Source organism: Ranitomeya variabilis, chromosome 4, assembly GCF_051348905.1.
Source record: "Ranitomeya variabilis isolate aRanVar5 chromosome 4, aRanVar5.hap1, whole genome shotgun sequence".
NCBI classification, from domain to species: domain Eukaryota; kingdom Metazoa; phylum Chordata; class Amphibia; order Anura; family Dendrobatidae; genus Ranitomeya; species Ranitomeya variabilis.
Genome location: NC_135235.1, coordinates 655,111,527 through 655,122,965, shown reverse-complemented (window position 1 = coordinate 655,122,965; position 11,439 = coordinate 655,111,527). Strand labels below are relative to the sequence as shown.

General features: G+C 45.5%; 1 protein-coding gene across 1 annotated transcript in view; it reads right to left on the bottom strand.

Moving 5' to 3' along the window:
- Positions 1-11,439, bottom strand: part of LOC143767458 (uncharacterized) — a 158,723-nt gene that overhangs the window by 50,734 nt on the left and 96,550 nt on the right. The window lies entirely within an intron of this gene.

Below are 11,439 nucleotides of genomic sequence, written 5' to 3'. Positions count from 1 at the left end.
TCCCCGGCCTCTCCCCTCTGTCAATCCCTTCACTGGCTCCCCATTGCCCAGAGACTCCAGTACAAAACCCTAACCATGATGTACAAAGCCATCCACAACCTGTCTCCTCCATACATCTGTGACCTCGTCTACCGGTACTTACCTACACGCAACCTCCGATCCTCACAAGATCCCCTTCTCTACTCCCCTCTTATCTCCTCTTCCCACAATCGTATACAAGATTTCTCTCGCGTATCACCCCTACTCTGGAACCCTCTACCACAACACATCAGACTCTTGCCTACCATCGAAACCTTCAAAAAGAGCCTGAAGACCCACCTCTTCTGACAAGCCTACAACCTTCAGTAACCACCGATCGACCAAACTGCTGCATGACCAGCTCTATTCTCACCTACTGTATTCTCACCCATCCCTTGTAGATTGTGAGCCCTCGCGGGCAGGGTCCTCTCTCCTCCTGTACCAGTTATGACTTGTATTGTTTAAGAATATTGTACTTGTTTTTATTATGCATACCCCTTCTCACATGTAAAGCGCCATGGAATAAATGGCGCTATAACAATAAATAATAATAATGTGTGTGCAGAGCGGAGCCCTGTGTGTACGAGGTGTATGGAGAGATGCCGCGTGTGTACGAGGTGTATGGAGCGGAGCTGCGTGTGTACGGTGCAGATCTGTAGGTGTGCGGAGCTGAACCGTGTGTGCAAAGCCGTGTGTGTAAGGAGCGAAGCTGTGTGTATGGCCTGTGCAGAGCGGAGCCATGTGTGCGACGTGTACAGAGCTTAGAGTGTGTGTGCAACGTGTACCAAGCGAAGCCGTGTGTATAAAGTATACGGAGCGGAGTCTTGTGGGTACGTAGCAGAGCTGTGTGTGTATGAGGTGTACGGAGCGGAGCCGTGTGAGTACATAGCAGAGCCATGTGGGTACGTAGCGGAGTCGTGTGTGTGTAGGACGTGTACGGAATGGAGCTGATTTTACATATGTTATGAACGTGTTCACAAACTCACATGGGTAACAGTAGAAGGGAAGGACTTACAAAGAGAGACACTGTACCTGCACACAACTTGTCCCTGTACAGAGTATGACATTTTCTAATCACACAACTAAAAAAAATACCTCCTCGGACCTGGCTCCCTAAAAGGCCATTAAGAGGTTTCTTGTACTTCCCAAGAACCAAAGAGGAGGCCGCAACACAAATCCTACAAAGGGAAAGGAGAATATGCAGGGAGACACGAGAACCCAGGGTAAGAAACTAAACACATTTACACAGGATAGAAAGGGGAAAACAATAAACTACTGTAAGTGAAAAATCTCCCCGACCTCAAGCATAAAAGAAAGGGAAGGGCTCTGGGAAGGAGTACTCACAGTCAGACTGCAGGAAAAGCAACTGGTGTTACTCAAGCAAGATAATCCCTAGTTGAGGAGCTGGAACTCCTAACACCATCTACATAGAAGTATAGCCAGCAAAGAAAGTCAGTGAAGGATGATTATATAAAGCCCATCTAAAAATGTGATAAGCACAGAACAAAAAAAAAGGCAGAAAAAGAGAAAAGATCATGCCCACATATACCGGAACACCCACGCGTGCTATTTTCTCCCTGAGGAAGCCACAATTTCTGTGGCGATACACATGGGAACCTATTCCATTTTCTCTTACCCCATTGCATATATGGCTCCAGCCTGAACCTTTGGACGTTGGGCATAGAGATATATTGGTTTGAGGATCAGGTCTGTTCACCCAAGCTCCTTTCCTCTTAACAAACTGTTTTCCTATTTATGCCAATTCCCTCTCAAGGTTCTTTTTCTTGGTGTTTTGGACCAAGCACGCATTCTGTGCCAGAACAATATCTGTGTTTTTGGGTCCATATGGTACTGTGACATTGGTGTGGTATATACACGCATTGATTTTTTTGCCTTGGTTCAGTTATATAACATATAATGCAATTGATTTCATATTAGGAGCGATAAATTTTACTGCTTTGGGGAATTTTTGATGTGGGTTGTCATCGCCCCTATATCGGGGCATGACATTTGTATAAGTTGTGTTGCATATTGCAATTTTAGTGTTTTTATGCTCTTGCATGTTTTTTGCCCTTCATGAGTATTTTTTGATATCTACCAATAAAATTATAAATTTTATACATTGAGGTGTTCCCGTATATGTGGGCATGATCTTTTCCCATTTTCTGCCATGTCTATTCACAAGCCCATGGTGAGCCCTCATACTCTCAATTGATGTACGGTGCCCTCCACCTCCTCTAAAAATCACAAAAGGAGAAAATGGAAAACACCTGAATTGAAACAAACCAAGAAAAAGAAAGCAAGGACAAAAGAACCATCAGCATTTCGACCTAGATGAATTGGGATGTGGCTTAACAAAGGGAGAAACAGACCACACAGCACAAGGTCAATGGATTGAGTCCCGAAACCAAGCCATGACAATATGGTCTGTAGCACAAGTGGATCATGAACCGACTGTGCAACGATCCAGGCTTACCTAGGAGGGGAATAGCTAAGCAGCTACATTTTTTTCGCCGCGGGTACCACTCAAAGGCAGTCCTTGATACGGTAGCTGCTGACCCCAGTTATCAGGTTTGCTGACACGCACACGAGCTCAGAGTAACTTCTGGATCAGCAGAGAGAGCAGATACTGACTTGGATTCACAGGCAGAGCTGGATTCGGATCCTGGAACAGGCTTTGACAGTATGGACTTTAGAATGCTAACCAGGGCAGACGCTGGTGCTGGTTCAAGTACCGTCAGAAATGGTTTCAAGTTCAGGTACTGCAGGTTCTGATTCAGACAACTCAGGATGCAGGGTAACGTTCAGGCTAAGCAGGTTTACGGTAACACGTACAAAATACACAGGAAAATAGGATGAGGGACCGGGCACCATACAGTTGCACACACACTCAAGGTAGGGAAGTACAGGGGTTGTTCAGGCATCTCCTTACCGGGGAGGGTTACTCATATACAAGATGTTTCCCAGCTATTGGATGGGGGCATTTTCAAAGAGCTCACACTGCCCAGTTAAGAATGGGAGCGCATGCTGGGAAGCCTGTGCAATGTGCACAGAGTAGACCAGGAAGTAGGGAGCCATGACAGCCATTGCCGCACTACCGGAGCAGTGAGTATTTCAGCATTCCTGCATGGAGGAGGATGGGAAACCATGCAGGGGCACCAGCATTACTGTTACAATGTCTAATCCTGATAAAATACAACCTTCCTACAAGCTATTCAGATGTTGTTGGAATCTGGTCTTTTATCTGTTCTACACATAAATTGGTGCAAGTCAATCTCTGTGGTAAGCTCAATGGCCATCCGAACTGTATTGTCAAGGGGGAACAATTACACAATTGACTGACGAGTGATTGGCAAGGCCACAGCTGTTTTCACTACTAGGCCAGTTAGTGTGGAACTCAAAGTGAGTGTATAGTATTTACACATCCGATTCCAAAGCATGGAATATATTTATATTTATACCACTGTACAGTCTCTGACAAACTCCACAAACAGAACTAGATGCCACCACCAATCATTTATGTACTAAATGTACTAAACCTGATGTCACAGGGATTTGCTCTGACTCTTATGAAGGGGAGCACTTTGCTTCTGAAAATGTACAGCACTACAGTGCACTGTGTCTCCTAGGACTGACAAGGATTATAGTTCGGCATTTGCGTTTATTAAAAACAAGTCAAGACTACATACCTCTCCTCCATTGACTACTAACATGGCTGGTTATAGGATGTGGCTATGTCTTTTAGAAAATTATGGTATCCCCAACTTTCAGGATATTTTCGTTCCTGGAGGTCTTAGGCGGGAGTAATTAGTGCCATGTGTTTCCTATCACGATTTCACCGTTCTATGCTAGGAAATATGGCATGGATATTGTTATCCATCTGACCGATATCAACTTGGAGGTGTCGCTGGAGTCACCCAGCGATGCAAGACAATGCATTACACTTGTCACAAAGTCAAAAATATGTTTCTCATACCTGTCACATCTACGCCATCCATAAAAACCCAATATTCACAACTTGCAAAGGAGAACAATGAAGCTTAAAATAATCTGCTTGCCTTTCTGGTCAAGCTGAGGATAAAGGTGATAACTTGTCTCCACCCGTCATAAATCTGTCAACTTCCCCATTCTTCTGCAAGCTGACGAAGATGGAATTCATGTCTGCTATCCATCAGATGCCAACTTTAATTAAATGTTTGCAGGAAGGGGAGTTAAAGATAAGGGTAATATGTAGGACATAGAGTGAGATTTTGCTCCATTCCATCCGTGCTTCAAGGTTTATTATGAGAACTTTATAGATTTTACAATTATATTTGTAACTAGCTGAAGAACCCGGCGTTGCCTGGGCATGGTAAATATCTGTGGTTAGTTATAGCACCTCACTTCTCTTATTTTCCCATCACGCCTCTCATTTTCCCCATCACATCTTTCATTTTCCCCCTCAAATCTCTCATTTTCTCCCTCACACCTCTCATTTTCCCCTCTCACTCCTCTTATTTTCCCCCTCACTCCTCTCATTCCCCCCTAATACTTGTCATTTCGACCTCACATCTGTCATTTTCCGATCACTCCACTATTTTCCCTCACTCCTCTCATTTTGCACTCACACCTTTTCATTTTCACCTCACACCTCATTTTCACCTCAGTATATACATGTTTGTCATCTCCCTTATATATAGTATACACCTGTATGTCATCTCCTGTATATAGTATATACCTGTATGTCATCTCCCCTGTATATAGTATATACCTGCTGTGTGTCATCTCCCCTGTATATAGTATATACCTGTATGTCATCTCCTCCTATATAGTATATACCTGTATGTAATCTCCTCCTGTGTATAGTATATGCCTGTGTGTCATCTCACCTATATATAGTATATATCTGTGTGTCATCTCCTCCTGTATATAGTATATACCTGTATGTCATCTCCTCCTATACATAGCATATACCTGTATGTCATCTCCTTCTGTATATACTATATACCTGTAGGTAATCTGCTCCTGTATATAGTATATACCTGTGTGTCATCTCCTCCTGTATATAGTATATACCTGTATGTCATCTCCTCCTGTATGTAGTATGTACCTGTATGTCATCTCCTCCTCTATATAGTATATACCTGTGTGTTATCTCTCCTGTATATAGTATATATCTGTGTGTCATCTCCTCCTGTATATAGTATATACCTGTGTCATATCCCCTGTAAATAGTATATATCTGTATGTCATCTCCTCCTGTATTAGACCTCGTTCACACCTTATTTGGTCAGTATTTTTACCTCATTATTTGTAAGCTAAATTGGCAGCCTGATAAATCCCCAGCCAACAGTAAGCCCACCCCCTGGCAGTATATATTAGCTCACACATACACATAATAGACAGGTCATGTGACTGACAGCTGCCGGATTCCTATATGGTATATTTGTTGCTCTTGTAGTTTGTCTGCTTATTAATCAGATTTTTATTTTTGAAGGATAATACCAGACTTGTGTGTGTTTTAGGGCGAGTTTCATGTGTCAAGTTGTGTGTGTTGAGTTGCGTGTGGCGACATGCATGTAGCGACTTTTGTGAGATGATTTTTGTGTGGCAACATGCGTGTAGCAACTTTTTGTGTGTCGAGTTGCATGTGACAGGTTAGTGTAGCAAGTTGTGTGCAGCAAGTTTTGCGCATGGCGAGTTTTGCGCGTGGCGAGTTTTATGTGTGGTGCCTTTTGAGTATGTGTAAGTTTTGTGTGAGGCAACTTTTGCATGTGTTGCAACTTTTGTGCATGTGGCAATTTTTCCGCGTGTGCAAGTTTTGCGTGTGGCGAGTTTTCCATGAGGTGAGTTTTGCACGTGTGGCGAGTTTTGCATGTGGAGAGTTTTGCGCGTGGCGAGTTTTGACCGGCGACTTTTGTGTTTCGACTTTTATGTGGCGAGGTTGGTGTATGTGTGGTGAAATGTGCGCTGAGGGTGGTATATGTGTTCGAGCACGTGGTAGTGAGTGGCGCATTTTGTGTGTGTGTTCATATCCCCGTGGTGGTGTGGTGATTATCCCATGTCAGGGCCCCACCTTAGCAACTGTACAGTATATACTCTTTGGCGCCATCGCTCTCATTCTTTAAGTCCTCCTTGTTCACATCTGGCAGCTGTTAATTTGCCTCCAACACTTTTCCTTTCATTTTTTCCCCATTATGTAGATAGGGGCAAAATTGTTTGGTGAATTGGAAAGTGCGGGGTTAAAATTTCACCTCACAACATAGCTTTGACGCTCTCGGGGTCCAGACGTGTGACTGTGCAAAATTTTGTGCTTGTAGCTGCGACGCCTCCAACACTTTTCCTTTCACTTTTTCCCCATTATGTAGATAGGGGCAAAATTGTTTGGTGAATTGGAAAGCGCGGGGTTAAAATTTCACCTCACAACATAGCCTATGACGCTCTCGGGGTCCAGACGTGTGACTGTGCAAAATTTTGTGGCTGTAGCTGCGACGGTTCAGATGCCAATCCCGGACATACACACACACATACACACATACATACATACACACATTCAGCTTTATATATTAGATATTTATAATCACCCGGTAGTGGACAAATGTAAATATCTGAACATATATATCACTGAATCACCCAATAAGTCACAAAAAGAAAACATACATCTGTTTTTTTATAATATGTTGCGAGCAAGCCTAAGGTATGTAGCACAATGCAATTGCCAGTACAGGGATGTATTAATCTTTTCAAAATTATTTTATTACCAAAGAGGTCTATATTTATTACAACATGCCTAAGGATTAATGCCCAAATCCATTTTCTGTAATTTACAGCAAATGGTAACAGCATATAACACACTGTCAATCTCTTACAGCGGTATTTAAATGGAATGCAAACTGCTTCTTGTGCTTACCAGCTTTCATCGCTGCTTTGTGATGCCATTATGCGGTGTGGACGGGTTACAATATCAGCCAGGACTTAATGAAAGCAGCCATCGCTGTCACCTTGGTGCTTCTATGAAGTTCATCTACGTGCTGAGAATCAAAGGATACTAAGATCTACTCTACGTTACATATACAGTGTCACGCTCACGACCTGACTGATGGGCGTGAGCCAAGGGGGTTTGTGGCCCCACTGTGCCACGAACCAAACTACCCTGGAAGGGGCGTGACTATGACAGCTGCCTTGGTCTTCGCTGGAGCCCCTGATGGTGAGGTCAGACTTGTGCGGCAGGCAGCTGTCAGGTGCTACTCCAGGGTGGTGTCTGGCTGTGGATGCTGATCCCACTTGGAGAACAGGAACACTAGGACAGGTGCGGGCATCAGGCTGGACTGCCAGAAGAGCACGGCTGAAACTCAGACGAGTAGGCTGGCATGGCTGAGACACAGGGCTGGCAGGTACGGCAGAGACACAGGGCTGGCAGGTACGGCAGAGACACAGTGCTGGCAGGTACGGCAGAGACACAGGGCTGGCAGGTACGGCAGAGACACAGGGCTGGCAGGCACGGCAGAGACACAGGGCTGGCAGGCACGGCAGAGACACAGGGCTGGTTGGTGTGGTGTATGAAGGAACTGTTTGAGACCTGTTCACACAGGAAGTGCAGGTAAGGAAACAAGCAGGAAGGAATGAAGTATGAAGGAACAGGTTGGGACCTGTTCACACAGGAGATGCAGGTACGGAAACAAGCAGGAAGGAAAGAAGTATGAAGGAACAGGTTGGGACCTGTTCACACGGGAAGAGAACCGCAAGGCTGTGGATAGGAGTGGTAGAGCAGCAAGAGATAGAGCAGCAACAGAAGCTAAGCAGAGTGGAACCACAAGGAATGCGGAGAGGAGTTGCAGCAAGAGATTCCTGCAGCAACAGGAGCGGAGCAGAGGAAAGGAGCAGAACCGCAGGAGTGCGGAGCAGAGGTAAAGCTGCAAGAGAGCGGAGCACAGGCAAAGTCACAAGAGCCGCAAGAATGCAGAGCATAAGCAAACAGAGAGGACACAAGGAAAGACACAGCAGGGAGAGAAGCCACAGACAAGGAGACAGAGGTAGGACAAAGTTCAGACAAGGTAATGGAACAAGACAAGGTACAAGAACAAAGACACAGGGACCAGGATATTCTGCCTCCTGGAGGGCGGACAACAAGATCAAGGCAAGGATAGAACAGGAACACTGAGACCAGGATATACAGCCTCCTGGAGGGCAGACAGACAAGATCAAGGCAAATCTAGGAGTAGAACCTCCAGAGAAGGAGGAACATAGAGCAAGGCCTGGCAGCTCAGAAGCAAAACACTAACTGAGTTAACACATTGCACAGGCCCAGTCAACAGGGTGGAGCTGCCCTAAATACTGGAGGCCTCTTGGTAATTGGTCAGGAACAGATTAGACAGGTGTGCCCTGATTCCATAAGAACCAGAGAGTTCTGGCACCGCCCCATATGCACACAGCCAGGAAGCATGCAGAGAGCAGAGGCACAGAATATGGAGCTGGCAACAGACAGAATACAACATGACATGGAGCAGTGAGTAAGATGGTGTGTGAGGGATGGGAGGCCATGCTGTGATGCCAGCAGAGTTGTTACATACAGGTGGCGCAAATGAATCGCGGACCTACTGTGCCATGGAACCGGGCTTACCTACGAAGGAAGCAGTTAAGCGACTACCAGGTGTTCACTGGAGCTCCTGATAGTGGAGTCAGGCAGGGTTGCATGTAGCTGCCAGGTACCTCTCCTAGGCAGTCTCCGATACTGATGCTGCTGACCTCAAGGGTCAGGTATGCAGACTAGGGCTCCATTCAGACTACTAGGTTCAGGTTCCTCTGCAGAATGGTTACTGACACGTAGTTGTCACAAGCATGTCACATTCTCCTGGGAGATCTGGGGTTGGAAGATCACTACATATTGAGAATTGCAGATCTTTCCATTGAGCCTGTGTGTTTGTGTCCCATATTAAATGGTTTTGGTTTCCTTTGGTGCTGAAGAAGTTAACAACCCTTTCTATTCTGGTCAGATACTTGCAGCTCCATTGTCAGCTGCTTCTGATCTGGTTATTACATCTCCCTATAAAACCTGGCCAGACATTCTCTGTCTTGCCAGTGAAAGCTTTGCTTCCTAGCTCCTTGGCGATACTGTGCTGAATTGGAGATCATTGTTATTACTGGAGATTGTTGTGTGTTGTTTTTGGGTATATGCTTTCCTCATTGTCCTTTTCCCATAGGGATGGTACATTCCTATCCTGTCCTATATACTTATTTACCTTTGGTGAATGTTGGTATGTTTGTTGCTTTCTGTTATTCCTGTTTTGTCGTTGTGTCTTGTTTACCTTATGTGTCACAACTCTGTTGTTGGGTGTCCCAGGACCAGGGGCTCCTTCCCTGTCCCTAATGCTAGGGGGCACCCCAGCTCGCCCTGTTCCTTGGATTACTTCTGATGGTAAAGACACTGGGGCCACATACCTTGGCATCGCTTATAAATCCTCCCTCAGTCTGCACCCTTCCCCCACCTAGGGCAGAAGGGAGTAGTAGTGTACCGTTACGCACCAACCAGACTAACAAGGTAATATGAACAGGGGTAATGAAAAATACCAAACATACAAATATACTCACACAGATAACAGAGGAATGCATCGGGGAGAGGAGGATGGGGTTAAACCAAAGCTCCATAAGAAAGGGAATTATTACACTCTCAAAACCTAGCAACAGTCACAGATAAATCCCCCGAACACCTTCTTCAATAATAACCAGCAACAACCTCCAGCCATGCAGCAATAGGTAGCTCTGACAATGAGTGCTAGTCAGATTATATAGGAGATAGGTGTGCCTAACAAAGTACAGCTGAGAGCTTTATCACAGGAAAGCTTCCAGGAGCTCTCAACTGAGCAGATTAATCCCTGCACTGCTAAAAGAAATTTACACCGTTTAATATGAAGGTGAAGTGCTTCTAATCAGTGCAGGAGTAGGATAACTCAGATGCTGTGGTCTTCTGGCTCCTCTCTGTCGCGGTAAACCCGTGACATTATATTTCTGTCCCAGACCTCAAGGGGTGGGGGATGGGACAGATTACCATTTAATAGGAGCATAGTAAGGTCGGGAGACTCGGGCCTCTCTACCTTCAGTAGACGCCCTAGACTGCAGGGCATAGACCAAAATCTTGGGCTGTCCGCTGCATCTGGGACAGTTGGAACAAGATATGAGAGGATGGATTTACAAGACCCAGGTCCTGGTCAGTGGTACATGGTGGCTGGATGGGAGACCGCAAATCTTTTACCTTCCACTGGGCTTTAGATCACCCTGGGCTAGCGCGATGTCATCTGGGCATTCTACTCATCTCTAGATGGGACCTGTTGATTTATTATTTGTTTATTCATTCACAGTTGTAGCCTCCAGAACTTTGTCATCTTTATGTAACTTAACTATATGACATCTGCATGCCTACCAAAAGGGGGATAAAGTTTGTGCTGCACAAAGCCTTAAAAGAGAGTGAACCTGTCAAAACTAATGCTATGTTCATATTGTGTTTTCACCATGTCAGTTGCTCCATCAAGGCTTCTGTCAAAAGACCTGAAAAATAGGATAGTAGCACAACCCATGATGGGGCTATTGATCTTAACGAAGCAGATGGAGTCCTTTTGTGCTTTGTCTGACCTCACTTTTAGCAGTGTCCACTAGTGATGAGCGAATATACTCGTTTCTCGAGATTTCTCAATCATGCTCGGGTGTCCGACGAGTGTGTTTTAGTGCTCAGAGATTTAGTTTTCATCACCTCAGCTGAATGATTTACATCTCTTAGCCATCATAAGTACATGTGGGAATTCCCTAGCAACCAGGCAACCCCACATGTACTAAAGGTACCTTCACACGAAGCGACGCTGCAGCGATAGCGACAACGATGTCGATCGCTGCAGCGTCGCTGTTTGGTCGCTGGAGAGCTGTCACACAGACCGCTCTCCAGCGATCAACTATGCCGAGGTCCCCTGGTAACCAGGGTAAACATCGGGTAACTAAGCGCAGGGCCGCGCTTAGTAACCCGATGTTTACCCTGGTTACCAGCGTAAAATCTAAAAAAAACAAACAGCACATACTTACATTCACGTCCCCCTGCGTCCACTTCCTGACTGACTGAGCGCCGTACAGTGAGAGCAGAGCGGTGACGTCACCGCTGTGCTGCTTTCACTTTCACTTTGCGGCGCTGAGTCAGAGGAGGAAGCAGACTGCAGGGGACGCAATGTGAGTATGTGCTGTTTGTTTTTTTTACATTTTACGCTAGTAACCAGGGTAAACATCGGGTAACTAAGCGCGGCCCTGCGCTTAGTAACCCGATGTTTACCCTGGTTACCAGTGTAAAATATCGCTGGTATCGTTGCTTTTGCTTTCAAACACAACGATACACAGCGATCGGACGACCAAATAAAGTTCTGGACTTTATTCAGCGACCAGCGACATCACAGCAGGATCCTGATC